This window comes from Hylobates moloch, unplaced genomic scaffold, assembly GCF_009828535.3.
Source record: "Hylobates moloch isolate HMO894 unplaced genomic scaffold, HMol_V3 SCAFFOLD_17, whole genome shotgun sequence".
In the NCBI taxonomy this organism is placed as follows: Eukaryota; Metazoa; Chordata; class Mammalia; order Primates; family Hylobatidae; genus Hylobates; species Hylobates moloch.
In genome coordinates this window covers 60,848,125-60,867,951 of record NW_026652292.1, presented here as the reverse complement: position 1 = coordinate 60,867,951, position 19,827 = coordinate 60,848,125, and positions in this window count along the sequence as shown.

Below are 19,827 nucleotides of genomic sequence, written 5' to 3'. Positions count from 1 at the left end.
AAACTCAATCTGGGCAGAAAATGATTCATAATGACTGTGGTTTATAATGGTGTGTGTGTGTGTGTGTGTGTGTACGTGTATATATTTATTAATTAGCTCTATATGAGCCAGGAGGGCCATTTTGACAGGTCTTGCCAGGAGCCCCCATAGCCTGGCTGCTGAACTACTTCATTTGCTCTTGGTTTTAACCAGGATCAGGATACTGCAGGTCCTGGTAAGTGCCACAGCCAGGCCTCCTGCAGAGGCCTGAGACCTGAGGTCCCCTGAACCACTGGCCTCAATTCTGTAGAAGATAAGCCTCTCTCTCCTCCCCCTACCTAGAGGTTCTCTGGGAAGGACCTCATCCATCATTTCCCTACAGAGGGCCAGCAGCCAGACACCAGAAGGGCAGATGGATTCTGGCCGGGTTCCTGACTCAGGGAATCCTCTGTGTCTCTTAGACCCCTGAGCTCCCAGGTCCTCTCACGGCCACCCCCACCAAGCCCTCCCTGCCCAGTGGCAAACAATCAGCGCCAGCTGCTCCCCTCCAGCCCCGCTGGCTGCCAATCAGCCGGGCAGCAGGGGGTGGAAGGAAGTTGCACTCCCTGCTGAACTGCTGCGCTCACAATGACTGAGTGGGGCTGATGACGGCCTGGCAGGCCGGGGACCCGCAGTTGTCATCCTAAGGGGGCACAGGCTTGGGCGTGATTGCCTTGGGCGTTATGGGAGACAAGGGGTGGGGAGGAGCAGAGGCGGAAAGGCCACTCCTTGGCTGTTGGAGGGGTTCCCAGAAGGGGGACTAAGATGTCAGGAGGAAAGGAGGATGACCGGAAAGGAGCTGAGAGACAGAGGGAGAGACAGGGCGCCGGAGGAGAGGCCCAAAGATAAAGAATCATGGGAGGACAGCCGAAAACCGTGGGTGCCACTTTCCTCCAGGCTGGTGGGGAAAGTGGATCGAGATGCAGCCCACGGAAGGAGTTAAATGGAAAAGAGACAGGAAAAGTCATCCGCTCTCAGATTATTCAAATTTGTTGTACTTATTGATAATGTATTTCATTTCTTCTGCGTGGGGGGGATATGATTCAGCACAAATTTGATGTAAATTTATGGAAATGGAAACGCAGAGAGGCAGCAGGGCCCGAGCTGCTGACGGGTTAGCAGCATGGCCCTTGGCGAGGTGGAGGTTACTGCACCCTGGACTTGGGGAGCTGAAAATAGAAACGTCTGACTTGGGGGCCACTGGCCTCTCCTGCAGGCCAGAAGAGGGACTGACCCTGTCGCTCTGGAAGCCTTACGAAAAAAAAAAATCTGATGAATGTCTAAAATAGGATCACCTACATTGCCCTCCTATCTAATTTTTGTCTTAGGGTGGGGGACAATCTTTAGCCAGTGGATATGGGTGGAAAAGGAGAAAAAAGAAGAGAATAAACATGGTCAAGGACCTACTGTGTACACAGAAATCGCTAGTGAAATGACAGAAATGATTTTTCTTCTGTACTGTAGAAGAATAACGGGGCTTGGGGAAGAGGAAAAAAAGAAAACAATTTGATCGAGAAGGTGAAAAGGTGGCATTTCATATAAATGGCCAGTGCTGGTAAAATATTTATTGTCCATTAGGCTGTCCTTCAGAACATCGGACGCTGATTTTTATCCACCTCCACCCCCACACCAGGTCATGGCATTTATCTAATGACATGCCTCTCCCAGTTGGTAGCAACCTCTCTAGCCTGGCTGTGACCAAGACAGCACATCAAACCTTTCACAGTAGGGGAATTGCCTCTCTGGGCCAGGCCTTGCTCTGCATCTTACAATTGCATTGAAACAGGAGATTCACGACTCTAAGGTGCAAAGCCAGACTAAAGAGTTTTACTGTTCCTCCATTCCTGTTAGAGACAGATTTTACCAGCACTGGTTCCTGCCTTTGGCCAAAGCTGCAATTCCTTTCTTTGTCCAAAACTTTCTGGGTTCCTGAGTTGCTGGGGCTCCCTTGGTCTGAGGGTAGAAAAGAGGAGTTGATCTGCAGCTCACAGCCATGGTGTGTCAGTGTATTGGGGCAACTATTTCAAAGTGGGAGTGATCTGATCACTTTTATTATATCGGTAGGGCAGAAATTGCCAGCCCTTGGTGACAGTCATTACATTGCTTTGTCCTCATTCAGTCAAATTTGTCTTTGTTCTCTAACAGAAACTCAAATGGCAAGTAAAATGATTTCTAGATTGACACTGTCAACAAAGGTGTTTGCCAATATATCATGTCCCCTGCTATTGCACCGAGCAGCTTACCTTTGGGAAAGAGGTACGTGGATGCCCCTTCTATATCCACATATGACACACTGGTTGCCACTTACTAGCCCCATTTGTTTCCATGATACAGGAAAAAAAATCTTAAGGTGCTGTAAGAGAGGCTTAGCAGGGTCTCCTTTAACATACTGGGTCATTAACTCAATAAGCCTTTCTTGAGCTTCTCTTATATGCTGAACTAGGCTGTGAGGATGACAACCAGGACCCAGATCTCTGTCCTCAAGGCTTTTGGAGTATGATAGCCATGTTCCCAAGAAGCTTAATACTGCAGAAACACAGAGAGACACCCCAGAATTGGACTCTAGCTGTGATGTGAGACATAAAAAGCCTTTTCAGCAACTGGAAATGAACCATAAAACTAGGTCCATTGGGTACACATAAAAATGGTTAAAATGGTAAATTTTATGTTATGTGTATTTTACTGTTAAACAACAATAACAACCTTGGTGGGCAGGGGGTGGGAACTGAAAGGAAAACCAGGTCTATTTGGAAAGCTCTGGGAGGGGCAGGATTGAAGACTACCAAGATGTGGGAAGCATGAATGGGTAATTATACTCACCAAATCTCAGAATATTTGAAAACAAGGAGCAATGAGCCTCTCCAAGGTGAAGGAAGTAGTAATTGGACAAAACATTTAAAAAGGGAGCAGTGGGTTGGAACAGCAAGCATAACACCTTAACCTTTCTGTGAATTAGTGTTGTCACCTCCACCATGGGCAGATTGGGCCAGATGATCTTGAAGGCCTGTGACTCTATGAAATTAATTTTACATTTGGGTGGGTACTTTGTATAAAAGGTTAGCGAAGGTGCTGTTACTATTATCCAAGAAAGATTGTAGTAACTTAGCACATAGAAATATTAAGAATCAGAGCTCTGGACCCCTTGCTATACAAGAGAAGTTATAGAGGCCCAGAGAGATAAAGCAATGTGCCCAAGATCACAAAGTATATTAAGGACAAGGCTGTGGCCACAGCCTGGAACTTTTGATTCCCATGTCCTGGCTCCCTCACAATGCTTAGGAGTTGAAGGTATTTGAAGTTCATGAAGAGCAGAATTCTGGTTGTCTATTGCTATACAACAAGCCACCCAAAACCTGTGGCTTAAACATTGGTTTATTAGCATCTCTTCTGGTTTTGTGACTGGGCTCTGCTGGGTGGTTTTCAGTGGAGTTTCCTGGGTGAATGTAAAGCATGGCCACAGCTGTGGTTATCTGAAGGCTCAACTACACTGGACATCCATTGGGTGGGAGCTTAGCTGGCTCCATTGGCTGGCCATTGGCTGGGAGCCTAGCTGAGGCTGTCAGCTGAAGCCCCACCTCATGTCTTGTCATGCTGGGCTCCCCACAACATGGCAGCTTACCAAGGGAGCTTCTCACAACATGACAGCTGGGTTCCCAGTAGGAGCTTCCCAACAGCTATATTCCAAGGGAGAGGAAACGGAAGTTACCAGTACTCTTAAAGTCTACCCTGGAACTGGCATAGAGTCACTTCCACCATATCCTATTGGTCAAAGCATTGAAAACCAGGTCAGCCCAGATGCAGGGGGTGGATGAATAGACTCCACCTCTAGATGGTCATAGAATGGAGCCATGTCTGTACAGGAAGGGAAGGATTTGATGACCTTCATCTTTGGAGACAAGCTGCCATAGCAGCAATTCTGATTTTTACCACGAATTATTCTTCCATGTCCTGTTTGGAAAAAAATATATATTAGACAAGTATTAACCAAGCCTGACATTGTTTATCTTAATGGAAACAAAATCAATTAAATTTAGGCCTCAATACCTATATTTTTTTATAACCTACCAGGTCAGGGGTCACTTAAGCCAAACCATGGCATAGGAGAGTTCCTAAAGAAATTGTCACTGAGGAATGCATGAGAATATCTAGCATGGAAAAGAAGGTGGGACTGTCAGCAACAGGTACTGAGACCCTGGAAGTGCCTCAGTTTCCCTTCATCAGGAAAAGCAGAGGAGTAGAAAAGAGTGTTTCAGCTTTGCTAAAAGTAAACTCCTTGAGAGCAGGGATTGTGCCTACAGTGCCTGGCACATAGTAGGTGCTTAATAAATGTTTGTTGAGCTCAATTTAGGTACTAGTCTTCACATCAATACTATAAATAGCATTTAATGAGGACTTGCCATACACCAGGCACTTTTCTAAGCATGTGACATGTCCCTGCATCTAATCTTTACAACACAGTATAATTATCTGTGATGATCCCAGGCCTGATACTCAGCAGGTAAAAACCAGGAAGGCCCTATTGGTCACTGAAATATCAAAATACTTCCATACAGATTAGTAAATTATGGCTATTCTGTGTCCCTTGAATGAACCCTATATCTACTTCTCTCCCGCATTCAACACCCCAGTCCAGGAGAGACCCAGTGGGCATGGCCCAGGAGCCTCCCTCATGACTGAGAGCTCTCTATGGCTCTCCTACAATGTCTCGCATTCCTGGATCAAGTTGACAAGACCTTAAAGAGGTAGGCAAAGCCCTGATGCAGGTGGTGCTGGTACCTCAGCATGTAAATGTTTGGTGCCCATCTAGCCATCCAAGCAAGACTGGACGGGGTCTTTCAGAACTAATGTACCTGCCATCACCCGCCAGTGCCCACATGTGGGAATGGCAGCCTCTAGCCTGCATTTCATGGGCTGTTGAATATCTGGAATCCTAATTACCCACGTATGTGAAGGAAAAGAAAGCTGAGGAGTTTAAAGAGTTTTTTTTAAAGATCTGATGAAATTCACATAGCTAGTAAGGGGTGGGTCCAGGGCTACACTGCCTCCAAAATCCACACCCCCTATTCCCCGCTCTTGTGCTGTGTTACAGTGTCAGTTTGCTAGGGCTGACAAAGGACCACAGACAGGGGTGTTTAAATAGCAGAACTTTATTGTCTCAAAGTTCTGGAGACTAGAAATCTGCATTTGAGGCATCGGCAGGGTTGGTCCCTTCCAAGGGCTTTGAGAGAAGGATCTGTTCCAGATGCTTTCAGTTTGTGTCTCTTCACATCATCTTTCCTTTATGCATATCTGTCTCTGTGTCTAAATTTCCCCTTTTTATAAGGACACCTGTCATATTGCATAAGAGACCCACCCAACTCCAGTATTTCATCTTAACTAATTACATCTGCAATGACCCTATTTCAGCATATGAATTTGGGAGGAGGGCACAATCCAGCCCTTATAGCGACTTTCTTTTCAATGAGACATCCCCCCCATTATAACAAAGTTAATTAGGCATTTACATAAGTCATCTAGAGAATGTTCACTTTGTGTAGGTCCACTATGTCCCAATGAATGCGTCACTGGGACTTATAACTTGAATAAGTTCCAAGACTTCCCCCCACCCCCACCAACTTCAGCCAAAGCGGTTTGAATTGGCACTCACTCAGTAATATTTGCTCTTCCTCCATGCAATCCACATCTTTCTATTGTGCCAAATCATTTTGATACCTAGTTGAAGGCTGCGAGATGGGGCATTTTGGACTCATTTTTATTCTTTTTCATGCTTCTCCAACGTCCCGAAGCTCACTGATATTCATACAATCAGTGGCTGGTATGTGAGTCAGCTCCTGTCCCTTCAGCAGTTTAGTGAACTCTGCAGCTGGCGAGATCCTGGAACTACTATTCTCAAATGATGAATCCCTTCTTAGTTCAAGGAGATACTACAAAGGCTTTCCCCAGTGAGTGCTATAGGAAGGTATTGCCTTTGGAACTTTTCTCTCGCTGGGGGCTTCTGCTATATTCCGAGTGTGTGAGATGGTTGTCTGGTTTTCTTGCGTACCTCTTTGAAACACACAGTAACCTTGGTCTCAGATGCAGTGTCCTCAGACTTGGAAAATCATTGGACCAAAAATGTCTACAACTTATTTTTCCCCTTAGATTTTCTTTTATTTATTGATTTTCCATTTTTAGCACAAGATTGATCACCAGCAAAATACCAATTTACATATAGATTCTGCTAAACTCAGCATCCTATATGCTTGGGACTTTTTCATCCATAAACCAATTTTTTAAAGAGAGAGAGTCTATTATCAGAAGCATCCCTGGTGACACTCAAGATGCTCTATAGGGAACAAGCTCAGGAGGGTCACAGCCTGGTGGGATGAGCTCAGCTGATTTGTGAGCATAATAACTAAGGGGACAAGGTCACAGGCTGATACTCACAGGGACAGGTTAATATTTTGCTTACTTCTGTGGCCACAAGCCTAAACTGCAAACCTTGGCCAGCTATCTTACAAGTTCATTAAATAACATTCAACAAATACTTTTTGAGTTCCTACTACGTTGAGTTGTTGCTATGCCAGGCATTGTTTAAGTAGGAAAGACAAGAAGGACATAAACTTTATCCACATGAGGTCTGTAGTATAGTGGGGAAGCAGATATCAAATGATTATGCAAAAGTTATTTAATTACCAAGGTGGTAAATGCTGTGAAAGAAAAAAAAAGGTTTTCTTTAAGAGATCTAATAGGGAATCTAAGTGAAGGGTCATTGAAAGGAAGACCTGAAGGATGTGTAAAAGTTAGGTAGGCAAGAAGATGGGCTGAGAAGGAGTAGCACGGGGGCAGAGAGAACAGGTGAAAACAAAAGAAATTGAATGAAGATTAGTGTGACCAGAGAATAGAGAGGAGGGAAGAGAGTGACAGGAGATCAGACTGGAGGGAGGAGCAGAGCCTTAGTCATGTGTTAAGGAAGTTAGAATTTATCACACAAGGGCTGGGAACCTTTGAAGTGTGTATTAGGATTAAAGCTAAGCTTCAGTAACAAAGACACCCAAATACACGGTGGCTTGACTAAGAAAGAATTTGATTTCTCCTTCACAAGACAGGTTGCCAGGGCAGCCCTGCTCCCCAAGGCCACTCTGAGCCCTAGATTCCTTACAAACTGTGATTCTCTCTTCACCTCAGATACTGCCCTCAGATGCAGGTTTGAAGTTGGGTTGCAGCTTAAGTGTGTTTTAGCATGTGGGAAGGGAAGAGGTCCAGGCAATATCCTTCTAAGCAAGTGACAGGGAAGTAGCATATGTGACTTCCACTCTTATTCCATTAGTGAGAACAGACATACGGCTACACACCACTGCAAAGGAAGCAGGGAAATGTATTCTCTAGCTGGGTAGCCATTTGCCAAGAAAGAGTAGCACCACTCTGACCCAAAAGATCTTAAGCCATAAAGTGATGAGATCAGATATTCAAGTCTTTATAGCTGAAAAAAAAAGGATCTTGGAAGTCACTTAATCCAAACTCTTCATCTTACACATGTGAAAACCAAATGAGGTCCATGACTTTAGATACTATTGCTGCATAACAAACCATCCAAAGTTTAGTGGTGTGAAACATCTCTTTATGTTCTTGGATTCCATGCTCAAGAATGCAGAAAGGCCACAGTAGGGTCAGCTGGCTCTGCTCCATGAAGCACGAGGCCTCAGCTGAGAAGATTCAAAGACAGAGGATGACTCAGTGGATGGAGGCTGGAGTTATCTGAAGGCTCATTCTTTTGCATGCCTGACACCTACTTTGGGAGGACCCAAAGACTAGGACTGCCAGCTAAAATGCCTTACATGTGGTCTCTCCATGTGGTGTTTCTCCCTCATAGCACAGCTGCTTCAGTGTAGTGAATTTTTCTCATGGCGCTGTGGAGTTGCAAGAATGACTATTCTAATTAACAAAGTGGAAACTATACTGCCTTTCATCGTCTATTCTTGGAAGTCATTCAGCTCATTTCTACCACATTATTTTTTGGTTATGAGAGAGTCAAAAACTTGTCCAGATGCCACCTCTTGAGTATGGATGAGTATCAAGATTTCATTTTAAAGAAGCTTGTGGGATGGAAGAAATTGTTGCAGTCACCTTTGGAAAATGCCGTCTACCACAGTGGCCACCTCCACTGGCTACAATAGCCATCTCATATACAAAATGAATAAGCTCTCTCCTAAGACACCCGAAGTTTTGTCCTGTTACTACATCAGTTATAAGTCCAGAATCTCAACTACATCTTGTCCAAGTGTAGTTGAGGCTCCTCAGGTACAGTTTTTTGGGTCAATCTTCCTCTTGTTCTGTAGATCTATGAACTAAAGAGATGAATTCTCTGTCCCTTATGCCAGCAGCATGCCACAGTAGAACAGGCATTGGATAACTGCTGTAGACATTCCTGTTCAAAAGCAGGGAAAATGAAAGGCATTGGTGGTCACTGGTCCGTAGCAATTCTGAAATGTAGGGGCAGCTTAGGACTCAGTCATACTCTCTGGGAGTTTTTCTTCATGGCTCTTGGTTCAGCCCTCTGAGTTATCCTTCATTTTCCATAAGAAATACTTCAGTATGCAATTGAATAGCCTTTTTAGCTTGGTTCTTGCCTTTAAAAGACTGGGGGTGGGGTAGGGTCAAAAGGATTCTTTTCATCTGGTACTGTCTCTGTTTCTGTCCATCAAAGCTAACATGCTTCCTTTTAAAAAAAACTTTGTGCTGTTTTGTTTTGTTTTATTTTGTTTTACTTTGTATCAATGTATAGTCAACTTTATAGACAAAAATCACACTTACAAATCTCTTTGAGTCAGGTCCTTCTCTATCTTGGGTCTTTGTGTCACTGTTGTGGGACAGTGCCCTCAAGATTCTTTGAAGTCTTATTGTTTAATAAAGAAGGTCTACAAGACAAACACTATAGATTCTTAAAGAAGGACTTTTATGTTCCTGGAAGCTTCTCTGAAGTAGCATGTAAGATATTTCTGAGGCTTAAACAAGGGATCTTACAGTCCCATTCTGAATTTATATTTTCCCAGAGCCTATTTCTTAATTTGGGACACTTTCCTGGCTAAGATGACTATTCTGAGACCTTATCTATCCTTCCAATTAGGCTTGAAGACTTAAGAATTCATTCTTGGCCGGGCACAGTGGCTCACACCTATAATCCCAGCACTCTGGGAGGCCGAGATGGGCAGATCACCTGAGGTCAGGAGTTCAAGACCAGCCTGGCCATGGTGAAACCCCGTCTCTACTAAAAAAATACAAAAAATCTAGCCAGGTATGGTGGTGTGCTCCTGTAATCCCAGCTACTCAGGAGGCTGTGGCAGGAGAATCGCTTGAACCCGGGAGGTGGAGGTTGCAGTGACCCAAGATGGTGCCTTTGCACTCCAGCCTGGGCAACAGGAACGAAACTCCACCTCAAAAAAAAAGAAAAAAAGGAATTCATTCTTGAGTTTCTCTCACTCCTCCCATTTTGTTACAGGGAACTGAAAGAAGTTAGTCAGCACCCTCAATGCTTTGCCTGGAAATCAAGTTTAATAAATATGCTTTCCATTCTATGCATTATTACAGAAAACAGTTTTGCTGAACTTTCTTCCACTACATAACAAGGATCTCCCTTTCCTGTGTTTCCAGATAACATATTCCTCAGTTTCCTTTAAACCCTCATCAACACTCCCCTTGAGGCCCTTCCAGCTTGTCCTACCTTCCCTCAGGGGCTTCCAGAACCCACTGCTGAGTGTCCCAGTGCTAATACTACATGTTTCCGTTTTTTGTTACGATTGCCTCCCACTTCCAGGTTCCAAATTTCTGTTTCAATGTTTCTGTTTCTATTGCTGCTGATTCTGTTCCTATTGCTTCCAAACGGTAACACAGAATAACCATTTTATTATTCTCACAGATTATGTCGGTCAGGAATTCAGAAATGCCATAACAGGGAAAGCTTGTCTCTGCCCTGTTTAGGGTCTCAGCTGGAAACACGTGAAGATTGGGAGCGATTCCCTGCTTGGGACTGTGGGTCGTCTGAAGGTTTCTTCAATCGCATGTCTGGCACCTGGGCTGGGAGAACTTGAAGACGAGGACTGTTAACTGGAGCAACTACACGGGGCCACTCCGTGCCACTTAGCTTGCTCGCAGCATGGCAGCCTCAGGACAGTCACACTCCTTACAGGCAGCACGACTCCTAGTGCGAATGTTGCAGTGGACAAAGCAGAAGTGTCATTGCCCTTAAGACCCCCAGCCTCGGAAGTCATGCATGGTCACTTCTGCTACATCCCATAGGTTACAAGGAAGTCCCAAGCTCATCTGGATTTGAGAGAAGAGGACATAGACTTCTCTCGATGAGAAAATATCAAGGTCATATTGTATAGAAGTACATGAGATGTGAGGTTCTTGCAGCCATCTTTCGAAAATACAATTTCCCACATCCAGGAAGGTCATTACTGATGAAGCAGAACTGAAACTCAGTTGTGTTTATGGCCAGACCCCTGTTCTTTCACTATACCATGCTGATGAGTCAATAGCATCATTTGCATGAATGAAAGATCTTATGTTATTAAAAAGAAAAGTTGAAACATAAGGCAAGAAGCCAAATTCAGTCTCAATTGAACATTCTCTGTATTACAAATGCAGCATAAATATATGTTTTCCATAGCTCTTGCAGAGCAAACAGCTGCATTTATTTGCGTCCAAAAACATGGAAAAATTCCAAACTATAAGCAAAGGGAAGGAACTCAAGAACATGACTCAAACTTCTGTAAATGTAAATCTTCATAAAAATAGTTGTAACGTTGATTAAAACAGGTGCTGAAACCTTCTCCTAGCCTGAAGTATTCCACTTACAAACAACCCCCTTCCCATATAATGATGTCGTTTTCTAGGAACTACTCGTATATTTGGCTAAGCAGTCAAATGCCTATTAAACTTCATTATATTAACTTGATCTACCACCTCCTCCTCCATCTCCAACATACACCAACTCTGGTTCTCTCTACACTCATGCAAACACACACACACACACACACACACACACACACACACACACACACACACTCTTTCCTGTATCACCCTGGAGTCCTTTAAGAGTTCCTTAGATCTTTTACAGGGGAGATAGATAGATGATAGATAGATAGATAGATAGATGATAGATGATAGATAGATAGATGATAGATAGATAGATAGATAGATAGATAGATAGATAGATAGATAGATAGATGATAGATAGATAGATAGATAGATGATAGATAGATAGATGCTTGGCTTGAAAAAAAGTCAGGGTACTTATAGCTGTGCACATCCATGAAATCTAAGTGAATTTCTTCCTTTTGCCCCATGAATAAAGATAGAGTCTAGAAGAAGGATAGAACCAAAAAAAAACCTCTATAAAATGGCTCACCCCTTTTCCTCCCCCTATCACATTCTATGTCTGGTCTGGGAATCTGAAAATGTCAGGCAATGCATTGGTTCCCTGTGATTGAGCATTAGCAAGAGATCTCTTTGAAAGGATTCTATTACATCTTTATGTCTTTGCACATAAACTTGGACTTCTCTAAAAACTCAGTTCAAATTTGATTTGCAGTGAAAATTCTTGAAGTTGTGGTAAGGATTTTAAGAGATAAAGAAGGAAAACACTATTCAGGGATTACTGTGTGCAAAGCAACATGCTACGTATTTTTCTAGAGACACGTACATTGGACTGTGGTAGCATAAAAGAGGTTAAGATTAATACTATGTGTAGATGATGCAGGTGCCCAGGAAAGAGAAGATGGCGAAGGGGAGGAGAGGGTAGGGCATTGTGAGGGAAAGTAGGTACAAGCTTTTCCTGAAGGATGCCTAGGAGTTCCAACAGAATGGATGGTATGCATAAAAGTTGAAGGCTTAACATGGACTGCCAGTATTTCTCATTTTCTTCATGAACTCACTGACTCCTTCTCATTGTCAAAATATGAATCTAACCATGACTGGGTGATCCAAGACTCCCCCTCTCAGCTCCTACTACTCTTGTTCTTGCTTTCTTTGCTCCAATCACACTCGCCTGGCCCTCTCCCACCTCAGGGACCCCCTGCTTTGAATGCTTTTCCAGAACTGTGAAAGAATAAATTTCTGTTGTTTTCAGCCACTGAGTTCATGGTAATTTGTTACAGCAACCCTAGAAAACTGATACAGGTGCTGTCATGGTCTTCACAGGGCAGAGGTGTCTTCCTGTCACTCCCTAATGTATCCAAAAGCTAAAATGAGTCCAGAAGGTCAGGAAGGCAAAGAACAAGAGGAATGGGGTGAACTTCATGTGACAGGTGGGGCAGCACACTTCCCCTTTTCAGGTGACATTTATGGTCAACTGAAATGATCTTGCATTATTGCTAAACCTCATCTGCCAGGTTGCTACAGTGTCATGCATTGAGCTATGTGTCCGCCTAATTTAAACAAAGAATCAGTGCCCTTTTTGCAGAGAGCTTTTATCCACTGGTTCTTTTATGAAAGGCTGAGGTATGGAAATCCAGCCTCTACACCAGGGGTTTACTGTCCCATGGTCTGGTGAAGATGCTTGGTCCCATTCCGAGCTGGCCTAAATGTGCTGGTTTATGACTTCTGTGTTCACAACTGTATTGAGACATGAGAATCATGCTGATTCTCAAAAACAGCCCGTCGTCTGCAGCACTTTTTCTCACGTGGGCTCCCAGGGAGTGGGAATCGGCTCTCAGCGGCTCATGAATCATGGTCTCAAGGATTCTTCTCAGAGTGAGGCAGAAAGATTTCTGGGTAGATGAGGAAATTTTACAAAATCTCTTCTCCCTCCTAATCATTAGCGCCACCACCGCTATCATTTCCATAATCAGCTTTATAATTATTTGAAGTGGAAAGGGGGCAGGGTACCTGCTTAACGAAAAATAGATGGGAAAAAATAGAAACTGTGGAGATAGGTGATTGAATAGCCTCTCTCAGAAATGCACATCGTGTGTGATTAGGGACAGTTTGAAAGATCAGACCACAACACTCTTTTCCAATGTAAACTCTGTCTCTCCTCTTCTTATACCCTTCACCGCAGTCCAAGTGAATCTCTGACTTTCTGTCATAAAGACTTCCTGATTTCCTCCCTCTGTGGCTCTGCTTATGTTTTGCCTAGAATACCCACTCACATCACAGAATCTTCCAGCCAGCCCTTCTTCTGAACTCCTGAAAAGTCTTATCTGAGCCTCTTTGGGAGCTCTTGTCATTTTCTGCTTTATATTTTATTGCTTATATACCTATTTTTTCCCTACCTGATTATGAACTTTAGACTGTCTCTGTGACTCTCTGACTCTCTGCCTCTCCCCCAATCAACCAACAAGCATGCACTTTGAATGCAGGTGCTCAACAAATGTCTATTGAAAGAATAAGAAACTAGAAGTTTACTATCATTCTTTTAATAGACAAGAATGTGTTGACAAGAAAAGTGTTTATCAAAGCCTGCTATGATTCTCCAAACACCTTTACACCTTTCCTCTTTTTCCTGGACATACAGACAAATGACATTTACTTGCCTGTTTTTCAGCTGGAGGAGACCCTGTGACTGGGTGAGTGGAAAGTGAACAGAAATGATGTGTGCCACTTTTAGACCTGCATTAAATCTCCATGCATGACCTTCCATTTTCTTTCCCCTCTGCCAGCTTGGTGCAGATAAGCATGGTGACCTTGGAAACCACAGCTAGGAGCTGGCAAAGCCACAAGACTGAAAGAGCTTGCATCCCTGAGTCATCACATGGAGGGAAGCCACCTACCATTCAGAGGCACCATTTTGGGATTCTGTGTAAGAAATAAATGCGTCCCATGTTTCAGCCATTGCACAATTTTGGGTTTGTGTGATTACATAAACAGAATGATTACAGCAGCTAGGATTACCTTAACCAGTGTAATAAATAGGCTTTACTATTGGTGAAAAAGTATAAAAACTACGATTCTTGGTTTTCTTAGGCAAATGATTTTTTTCTACTTTGGGCACAAGTATGTCCACTTTAAAATTTTAATTTTTGTTGTAGGGTATTTAAAGACGACTCCCATTTCCAGAAATGTTCTCACTCTGCCACTCCCCAACTCCCTGCCCCCTCAACGAGGGGAAGCAGAAAAGATTTTGGTTGTTCTTCCTAAAAGTTGTCATACTGAGACATTATTCCAGTTTCAACAGCAAACAAGAGGGTTCCTGCTACTCTAGACAGGGAGAGTTTATAGAGATAAGTTAGAAATCATGATAAAAAATTTCTGTCTTAGAGATCATAAAATTTAACTTTTTTGATATTAACTTATAAAACAAACTTCTAGTGTTCTGAGCTAGAGAAGGGAGGGACCCTCTGGCACAAACTCATACCTAAAATTATAGAAGGCTCTTGTTCTTCAAAGGATTCTCACTGGTACTACGTGCTTGGTGTAATTATTCCAGGTAACACATACTTAATGGTTTCCTGTTGCCTCGTGGAATAAAGTTTCAACTCTTTTGTCCGGAATTTAAAGCCTTCAGTGATGTAACCCTAGCTTTTCTTTCTAATCAAATATATGTTCAATAGGCTGTACTTTGTCCCATTTCTATTTTTTTAGGCTGTTCCACCACAATCATCATATATATATGTATATGTATACATACATAATGTATTATAAAATATTTGTATATATTGTATAATATGCATATGTATCTGTGTATGTATATGTGTGTGTATTTATATATATGTTTATTTATTTTATATTATTTATATATATATATCAGTACAGGCAAGGCTATGCCACAGTGCAAAATTAAGCCTAAACTCCCAGTGCCTTAGCACATGATAGGTTTATATTTTGCTCCTACTACATATCCATTGTGAGGTGTGTGTGTTTGGGTGGGGGGGATGTGTCTCTGCTCTACGCCACCACTCACGTACCCAGGCTGATGGGCTTTCTACCATCTTTAGCTGCAACACCTGGGGTTAGTGACCTTCTCATTCACTGCAGCAGAAGAGAAGAGAGGCCAAATGAGCCAGCACTTTTATACACATCGAATTGGCTAGAACTAGTCACAAGACCCTAATTGCAAAAGCACTGGGGAGCAAGCAGGTGGAGGTTATGCAGTGCATATTTTATGAGCATTATTGTCTTTGCCACTTATGCATCTTCCAGAAAGCCTTCCTGGTTTCCTCTGGCTACAAACAATGTCTCCTGCCTCTGAATTCTGGCCTCACTGTAATATGTTCCTCCCTTATATTGTATGGAGAGTATATATATATATATGTATGCATAATCCATATCCATGTCTATATAAAATAAAAATCACTTACTATGTCAGACACTCTTCTGTTTATATTTATTAACTCATTTAAATCCTCATAGTAACCCTATGAAGTAGCTACACTTTTTGTGTCCAACTTACAGGTGAGAAAACTGAGGCACAGAAAGGCTAAGTATTCTAACAGGATTCTAGCCCAGCCAGTTTAGTTCCACAGTGCTTGCTCTAAACTATTATATTATATTGTGGCTTCTCTTTTTAACTTCCTTGTTAGCAAAGACTAGAATATAAACTTGATTTGGTTCTGTATTTGTCATAATGCCAAGTACATTTTTAGGCACCTAACAGGTTTTCCAAAAGACACTGCATACAATTAGTACCTTTTCTAATGAAAATCTTCAACAGATCTGATCTTTTAGTAATTTAAGTTTCACACTGCCAGATTGCTCCAGCTGTACCACGAATCGCTTTAAGAGATGTGATTGTTTCTCCTTTAAAAGCTAGAGGTCTTCACAGAAGATAGAATGGGGACTTTGGGGACACCTAGGGGACAGCAAGACAGAAGACAGGAGAAGTTAAGACACTCAGGAAAGAGTCAAGCCACTTTATTTATATTGTGTTTGATTTTGTGCTTAAGAGACTGTTAAACTGAGGTAAGGAAGTGTGGCTGCTAAGTCTATTTGGTCTTCTTTTGAGTCCTCAAACTCTGTAAATAAATCCAGATCCCCAGAGACGATTTTCCCTTTCTTTAAATGTGGATTCCTGGTAAGCTGTAATCCCCTCCTATTGGCCATGAGCCTTCTACAGACTAAATTTAGAAAAATTAAATTGCAACCCAGCACTGGCTTCCAAAGTGAAATGAATAGGGCAGAATACCTGAAAACACCAGGGAAAACGTTAGTCAGAGGGAAGTGTCAGGGACCTGGTGATCAATCTCACATGTCCACAATCAGAAAAGCAAAGGTCCTGTTCATTTAGAAAGAAAATGGAGCTGTGCGAACCAATTTAGAGCCATCAGAGCAATGATCTGGGAGAGGAGCCTTGTTCTAATTATGACTCTGTGTTCCAACCAGGCATGAAAGAAATCACAGCAAACCTATTTCAGAGAAAGGCATTCCCAATGTGGCAGCATCTGATGTCTTATACATGGTGAGGGCCAGTGAGTCAGGGAGGAAAAAAACCAGAAAATGATCTTCTTCTATGACTAACAAAGAGGGGGCTGTTCTTGTGTTGCCCTGATGGAAAAATTGTTGGGATCTCAGGAATTAATCAGGAACTATCAGCCCCTGCTTGGATGTGCTATTCTAAAAGTGAGGACTTGTATGTACTTAAATGGGAGGGGCTGGGTGGCACTAGAAATCTATCCTGGGAAGATAGGATACTAAGTGGTACTTTGTCATTAACCTACCCACAAGATTATTCAGTGAATGGTAATAATGCCCAAGTCATCTTAAAGTGCACTGCAGATCTTGAACCAAAGTATTTTCTGGATTTAGAAAAAAATGCCTGGTAATTTTTTCTAGCAAACTGATAGAGAACTTTGATTTAAAAGGCAAAAGTAATTGGATGTCGAGATTAAAGAAAAAAAATGTGTCTATGAAGATGAGTATAATTTTTTGTGGAAAATTAAGGCTTATGTTAGGGTTCTTGGTATTTAATTTATTCAGCAAACATTTATTAAGTCCTGAAATAGGCGAGGCATTGTTCCAAGCACTGGGAAAACTGTGGTGAACAAGACAAAGTTCTTTTCCTCCTAGAGTTCATATTCTGGAGGGAGAGACAGTTAATAAGCTGTTGACAAATAAATGAATTGTGTAATTTCTTATTACGATAATCGCTATGAAGAAAAATAAACAGAATGAAGAGTTAGAGAGTATTTCATTTATCAATTGCCATGTAACAAACTATCCCAAAATGTAATGGCTTTGAACAATGACATTAATTTTTCAGGATTGTGGGTGAGAAATTTGGGGAGGGCTCAGCTGGATGGTTCTTCTGCTCCATGTGACACCAGTTGGAGTCAACCACTTGTTGGCATTCTGTTGCCACTGGACGATGCTGAAAGGTCCAATAAGTTATTCATATGTTTGATGCCTCAGGGCTCCTTCATGTGTACGCTGTCACCCTCCATGGTGTCATTCTCAGCATTCAGTAGTCTAGCTTGGTCTTCTTTGCAGCATGACAGCTGGCCTTTCCAAAGAAGACCAAAGTGGAATAGGCTTGCCTCTTAAAGGCTAATCCTAGGACTGTGATATCGTTTGGCTATGTCCCTACCCAAACCTCATCTTGAATTTTAGCTCCTATAATTCCCACATGTTGTGGGAGAGACCCAGTGGGAGGTAATTGAACCATGGGGGTGGTTTCCCCCATACTGTTCTCATGGTAGTGACTAAGTCTCGTGAAATGTGATAGTTTTATAAAGGGTTTCCCCTTTTGCTTGGTTTTCCTTCTCTCTCTTGCCTGCTGCTATATGAGATGCCTTTGCTTCTCCTTTGCTTTCCACCATTATTGTGAGGCCTCCCCAGCCATGTGGAACTGTAAGTCAATTAAACCTCTTTTTCTTTATAAATTACTCAGTCTTGGGTATGTATTAGCAACATGAGAACAGAATACAGATTGGCACACTGCTACCTCTTCTGCATTCTCTTGGTCAAAGCAGGTCACAAAACTGGCCCAGACTCAAGGGTGGGGATATGGACTCCACCTTCTAATGGCAGAATTAGTTATCTACTACAAAGAGTGACTGGGAGTAGTGGACCATGTTAGATATTGTAATCTCAGGAAATGACATTTGAACAGGGACTTGAATGAAGTGAGTGGTTGAGCCACAGCAAAGATGGTCTAGATGCACACTCTAGACAGAGGGAACCGTGAGGACAAAGGCCTTGAGATAGAAACACTTAGTGTATTTGAGGATTAATAAGAATGTCAAAGAGAACAAACATAGAAGATGTGGCTGAAGAAAGTCAACTGAGAATACCATAAGTAAGCGGTTGATGGAGACAGAGAGGTAGTCAGATTATCATGAGACTTGAAGGTCATGATTAGATCTTTATATTTTATTACAAATGTGATGAGAACCTCTCATAGAAGAGTAACATGAAATGGCTTATATATCCAAAGGATCCCACTGGCTTCCATGTAGAAAATGGATTAGAGGAAAGAAGGAGGATAGGTGGGATGAGGCAGACCAGATAGCAGGCTCCATCAGTCATCCTGATAAGAGATGATGGTGGCTTAGACCAGGGCAGTAGCAACAGAGATGCAAGAGTTTATCAGATTCTGGAAGTATTTTTAAGTTAGACCCAGCAATGCTTGCTGATAGATTGGATGTAGAAGTGAAAGAAAGCACATAATTCAAGCTTACTTCAAGATTTTAGGACTAGACAACTGTGTTAATCATGGTACCATTTTCTGGAATGGAAAAGACACAAGAAGAGCAAATTTGGGGTAAGGGGTAGTAAAAGTAAAGATGTATATTTTAAATAATTCAAGGGTGCTATTAGAAATCAAAATAAAGATTTTAGTTCAGCAGTATACTGTGATCTGAATGCTTGTGTCTCCCTTACATTTATGTTAAAACCTAACCCCCAATATGAAGGTATAAAGAAGTGAGGACTTTGGGACATTATTAGTCATGACAGCAGAACCCTCATGAGTGGGATTAGTACCCTTATAAAAGAGACCCCAGAAAGCTCCCTTGCCCCTTCCATCATGTGAGGACCCAGTGTGAAGGCACCATCTATGAACCAGAGAGCAAGCCCTTACCAGACACCAAATCTGCAGGGCATTGCCTGTGGATTTCCAGTCCCCAGAACTGTGAGAAATACATTTCTGTTGCTTATAAATCACCCAGTAAATGGCATTTTGTTATATCAGTCAGAAAAGACTAGACACAATGAATATATGAGTCTAACATTTAGGGGAGAGGGAGAACCAAAGTTATATATTTGGGAGTCATCCATATATAGCTGGTATTTAAAACCATGAAACTGAACGGAACCTAGAACTCTCAATTTTTAGAGATCAGGGATAGAAGAGACCAGCAAGAGGCAGAAAAGAGGTGGTCAGTGAGTAAGCAGAAGAAACAAGAAAAAGAATGATGTCCAGGAGGCCATGGAAAGTGGATGTGTCAAGAAAGAGGCAATGCTCACCCAAGTTGCTGGTATTAGTCAACTCAGATGAGAAGTGCTCATTGGTGCCAGAAGTCTTGGGCAACCTTGACAAAAGCAAGTTCAGTGGAGCAGTAGGGAAAAAAGAACTGATGAGAAAGTAGAGGCAGCTAATATGTACAACTCTTTCCAAGACTTTCGCTTAAAAAGGCAGGGGAGATATGGGTCAGTAGGGTCAGTGGAGGGTATGAATAAGAGAGGTTTTCAGTTTTGCTTTTTGAGTTTTTTTTTTAAGATGGGCAATATTGCCACATATTTTTATAATGATTGAAATATATCAATCATTATGTTATATATATAATCAAATATATGTTCTAGGATAATCAGGTTTTATTTAAATATTTTAAATTTATTTTTTAACTGTATAACTGACATAATTGTCCATATTTATAAGATATAATGTAATGTTTC